Source organism: Pituophis catenifer, unplaced genomic scaffold (genome assembly GCF_029215685.1).
Source record: "Pituophis catenifer annectens isolate HBS135680 unplaced genomic scaffold, rPitCat1.0.hap2 SCAF_1, whole genome shotgun sequence".
Lineage (NCBI taxonomy): Eukaryota > Metazoa > Chordata > Lepidosauria > Squamata > Colubridae > Pituophis > Pituophis catenifer.
The window spans coordinates 353613742-353619545 of record NW_027256881.1 but is presented as its reverse complement, the minus strand read 5'-3'; positions in this window follow the sequence as shown (position 1 = coordinate 353619545).

The window sequence follows — 5804 nt, the reverse complement described above, 5'->3', positions numbered from 1 at the left end:
AACCTTTCCCACAAAGAGCTCGCAAGGAGGGAGGCCTGGACTGCAGGGGCTGCAGAGCAGGGGAGAATGGGAATTGTAGTCCCACCAGTTTGGAAAACCCGGTCTGGAGAAAGCGATGAGCTCTCTCCGCCCAACGACAACGTTGTCTGAATCCGTACCAACCTTCCTCAGGGTGTGAATTCACCAGAGCTCTGAAACCCCTACTACTACTCAGACCCGGTGCACGCTGCTTCGGGGTGGATCCTTTTCTTGTCTCACAACTCACAACTAAGAGACCCTCACTGTGGGGGGGGGGGGGGAAAGCAGCCAGGCCAAACAGCTGGCACGACTGGCAGGCAAACGGCTGGCTAGCCAGAAACACATCTGGGCATCCCGCACACAGATCCGTGCGAGAAGAGAAATGCGCAGGGTTTAAAAGGGGTGTGCATTGGCTGAACCCAGATAAAAACCTGTCAGGCGACTCACAAATGCACCAGGAAAAAGCCACAATTCACTTCAAACTTGCACTCCCCACCCACCCATTCACCTGGCATCCAAACTCTCTCTCTGCCTCTCTCTCTCTGCCTCTCCCCCTCCCCGACATGCAAGCCCCCAGACTCACCTTTTTGGAGGGAGTGGGGAGATTTGGGGTGGGTGGATGGGTGGGGAGCAGACCCTGTCAATCCCTGCTGAGCCCTGGTCTAGGCGGTGCCCCCACCTGCCCTTCTGCCACGCCAGCCCTTCGCCTGCCTCGGTTGCCCGCATCCGGAGCTTCCTTGCAGCAGCCGACACCCCCAGACGGTTCCCATGGAGACGGCATCGAGGTGGATGCCGAAAAAAGGAGATGTCATCTCGGAAGGGGGGGCAGAGGGGGGGGGGGTCTGGCGAGAGAGGGTCACGCATTTGGCAGCTTCCAACGGCGGGTGGAATGATGTCCTGGCAGCAGCCAGGCGGAGAGGGGGTTCCCCCCAGGGCTTCTCCAGGCACTGAGATTGGGGGAAGGGGAGCAGGAGAGGAAGGGGGCAGGGATTGGGGAGGGGGGGTCAGCAGGAGAGGAAGGTCTCTGGAGCCCCCCACCCCCCTCCTCCAAGACAGTTGGGCCCAAAACAAAAAAATTGTACAAATTGGTTTGCAGCCGCGTGGATAGACGGATCATTCTTGCATTCAACAAACAAATTTGGCGACTTTTATAAGCTTAAGCACTTGAGCTTGTCTGGTTGGGAGGATTCTGGGAGTTGAAACCCACCCCTCTTAAAGTGGCTCAGGTTCAGCAGTGATGTAGAAGACCCCCACACCCCAATCCCCATCAACCGACCCACAGCTGCACCTCGACGAAGTTGCCCCAGGAGATCCAAGCTGCTTGGAAGGGGGAAAGCAAGGGAGATGGGAGGGTAGCAGGAGAGAGAGAGAAGCGCACTGAGGGAGGGTGGGCTTCATGACCTCCGGCGCCCCCTTCCAGCTTTACAACAGCTTGGACGGAGGAGGGGAAGGCAACTCTTTTTCCTGCATACAGTTTTGGCCGCCGCATTGCACATCAACGTGCTAGAACCTGATGCATCCCAGTGCCTTGTTTCCAAGACTTGGCCAGCCTCACATGTCTGGGCAGGGCGTTACCGTATACTTAATCAAAACCACGCGGAGTCTTAGTAAAGCCTTTGTAAAGCCTTAGTAAGGCCACTTCCGGAATCCTGCGTCCAGTTTTGGTCACCACGTTACAGAAAAGATGTTGAGACTTTGGGAAAAGTGCAGAGAAAAGCAACGAAGATGATTAAGGACCTGGAGACAAAAACGAATAGAATAGAATAGAATAGAATAGAATAGAATAGAATAGAATAGAATAGAATAGAATAGAATAGAATAGAATAGAATAGAATAGAATAGAATAGAATAGAACAGAACAGAACAGGAATAGAGGAGAGGAGAGGAGAGGAGAGGAGAGGAGAGGAGAGGAGAGGAGAGGAGAGGAGAGGAGAGGAGAAGAATGGAATGGAATGGAATGGAATGGAATGGAATGGAATAGAATAGAATGGAATAGAATAGAATAGAAAATAGAATAGAATAGAATAGAATAGAATAGAATAGAATAGAATAGAATAGAATAGAATAGAATAGAATAGAATAGAATAGAGGAGAGGAGAGGAGAGGAGAGGAGAGGAGAGGAGAGGAGAGGAGAGGAGAGGAGAGGAGAGGAGAGGAGAAGAATGGAATGGAATGGAATGGACTGGACTGGACTGGACTAGAATAGAATAGAATAGAATAGAATAGAATAGAATAGAATAGAATAGAATAGAATAGAATAGAGGAGAGGAGAGGAGAGGAGAGGAGAGGAGAGGAGAGGAGAGGAGAGGAGAGGAGAGGAGAGGAGAGGAGAAGAATGGAATGGAATGGAATGGAATGGAATAGAATAGAATGGAATAGAATAGAATAGAATAGAATAGAATAGAATAGAATAGAATAGAATAGAATAGAATAGAATAGAATAGAGGAGAGGAGAGGAGAGGAGAGGAGAGGAGAGGAGAGGAGAGGAGAGGAGAGGAGAGGAGAGGAATGGAATGGACTGGACTGGACTGGACTAGAATAGAATAGAATAGAATAGAATAGAATAGAATAGAATAGAATAGAATAGAATAGAATAGAATAGAATAGCTGCAGGAATTGGGTTTGGCCAGTCTAGAGAAAAGAATGGGGGGAGGGGGACATGTTAGCAGTCTTCCAATATTTGAGGGGCTGCCCCAAAGAAGAGCGGGGTCTATTTATTCTCCAAAGCCCCTGAAGGCAGGACAAGAAGCAACGGATGGAAACCAATCAAGGAGAGAAGCAACCTGGAATTGAGGAGAAACTGCCTAACAATGAGGACCATTAACCGGTGGAACAGCTGGCCACCAGAAGCTGTGGATGCTCCATCATTGGAGGCTTTTAAGAAGAGACTGGGCAGCCCCGTGCCTCAAATGGGGTGGGGATGCCCCTTTTTAAGAAGCGATTGGACAACGGTTGGTCTGAAATGATCTCTAGGGTCTCCTGCTTGATCAGGGGGCTGGGCTAGAAGACCTCCAAGGTCCCATCCAGCTCTATTCTGATTGATTGACTGCATTGGCTCAGAGAGTTTATTTATTTATTTATTTATTATTCGTATTTCTATGCCACCCAAGTCTCCGAGGACTCTGGGTTGTTGCCCTGGCTGCTGGGGGACGGGGGAGCAGGAAGGGAGGTAGCCTAGTGGGTGGGGTTAAAGTGGGTAGCCACGCCCCTTGTGGCCCCCCTCCCCTCCCAAGCCCCCCTCCCCCTCCTCAAGGCCAGCAGCCCCAGAGCTGCAGAATTGCTGGGGATGACAAGCGAAGGGAGGCTCATTGCTATTCAGCCGGAGAGCCACGCTCCCGCGAAGGTCATCGGCTGGCGCTGGGTACCAAAATTCGCTCGGTCACTCCCACCGGGCGCTTGGGAGGATATTATTTGGAAATAATATCGGCTGCTCTGGTTGCCTCTCCAGGCAGAGAGGAGGACAGGGACGCAACCTTTTTCCCAGCCCAGAGACTGGGGTGCAAAAAATCCATACAGGTAGTCCTTCGACTTACGACCGGCAATGGAGCCCCATATTTCTGTCGCTCAGCGAGACAGGGGTATGGAGGAAGAAAGGGGGGGGTTTGGGTATTTGTGCCTTGAGTTAGTTACTTGTAAAAAAAAAAAAGAAGAAGAATAAGAGTGGGATGCAAATCAATCCAATAAGTGAGCTTTGTCTTGTTTTACGACCATTCTCGCCACAGTTGTTAAGTGAACCTGGCTTCCCCGGTTGACTTTGGAGGACACTGCGACCGTCATCAATGCTGGCCAGCTGCCAAAGGGTCCCAATTTTGATCAGGCGACTGGGGGGTGGGCAATGCTACGACGGTCATAAATGTGAAAACAAGTCACATCCTTTTTTTCACATCATTTTTTTCCCAAAGCCGTCGTAACTTCAAAGCTGTCGCTAAATGAATGGTTTAGCGATTCATTTCGCGAGGAAGTCGAGGACATCCTGTATTTTATAACAAGTGGCCCCTGGGTGCCGGCCTTGGGGAAAGGCACCGGCCGAATGAAATGCCCACTCCTGGGTCGTTTGAAAGGCAGCAAAAACGATGCCAACGAGTCGAATTTTCTTGCCTTGGGCTCTGCCCCCGGAGCAATCCTCAACTTATGACCATCGCTTAGCGACCATCCAGAATTCTGACAGATCTAACTTACAACCTCCTTGTTGTAAGCCAGCCAGAGTTGGCTTGCAGGAAGCAAAATGTAATAAATGAGCTTATTTCTTTATTGAATAAATAATATTTAACAAATCAATACTGTTTATTTATAGAATAGAATAGAATAGAATAGAATAGAATAGAATAGAATAGAATAGAATAGAATAGAATAGAATAGAATAGAATAGAATAGAATAGAGGATAGGATAGGATAGGATAGGATAGGATAGGATAGGATAGGATAGGATAGGATAGGATAGGATAGGATAGGATAGGATGGAAGGGACCTTAGAGGTCTTCTAGTCAACCACTTGCTCAGGCAGGAAACCCTACACCACTTCAGACAAAGGGTTATCTAACCTCTTAATATTAAAGTATTATTTATTAAAGTAATATTAAATTTATCATTAAAGTAATATTAAACATTACTTATTAATAATCTCCAATCACTATTACCATTATAAAATTGTTGTTAATTTGTTGCATACTTCTTTAGTAATAAACAAATCGTTTATATTTGCCAATAAATAAAGCCAGAATCAAAATTTCCGACGTGAATGAATGCACTTTTGCCAAAGAGAGGCACTAAAGGCCGGATGTTCGGGCAAAGCCGCACCCAGAGTAAACTATTGCTTCACTTAACAAAGACGGGTTCGCTTAACGACTGCCACAAAATAAAGGAAAAAACCCTGTAAAATCGGGTGGGTTCCAGTTTTGCGACCATTACATTACCAATGGTCGTAACTCAAGGACTCCTTCGCTTCTGCTTAGCAGGTAGTGCCCCCCCCCCCATATCACCCGCCTTGCACATTATTTAAAACGATGATAGAACCGAGAACTACAAAAGCAAAATATACATCTGTCGATACAGAATGCTGTAAAATTACCATTGACGGTATGTAATGTTAAATACTTTATGTTTTGACGTGTTTTGTTTTTTCTAATGTGTGTGATAGTTTTTTGTGTTGTTTTTTAAAGACAAACTGTTCAATAAAAATTATTTTTTTAAAAAAAATGAAACGGTGTTTGGTGTCACTTGGTGTGTTTTTCGCCTTCTTTTAATTTTAGACCTCGAGGGGCTTCCGACCCCAAAACGTCTCCGTGCAAAAAACTGCATTCCAAGCTACGACCTTTCCCTTCCAAAAACAGGATAAGGCTCCAGTCCTCATGGCTCTGAAATCGAGGCTGATTTTTTTTTTTTTAAAGGAATATGTTCTCCTGTCCTGAGGGAAGAGAGGGGCAGCTGACAGACCCCTACCCGCCTTTTTTTTTTTACCCTTTTCTCTCAGGTCCTCCAAGCTCCCTCCGACTCGCCCTCTGAAATCTGACAGCAAAAGGATATGAGAGCTCCAGAGGTCAGCCGTGTTTTGGGGACGGACGGACGGATGGACGGACGGACGGGGTGGGGGGACGGGGGCAGAAGAAAATGCTGACTGGAGCCTTTCCTGCCGGTTGAATCGTGAGAGTAAAGATGCAGCAATTAAAAGCAGCCCTTGGGGGTTTCAGGAAAAGCCAGCCCTGGAAAGGAGGGAGGGAGGGGAAGGAGGGAAGGAGGGAGGGAGTTGAAGGAGGGAGGAAGGGTACCAGAAACTGACCCAAACTGCC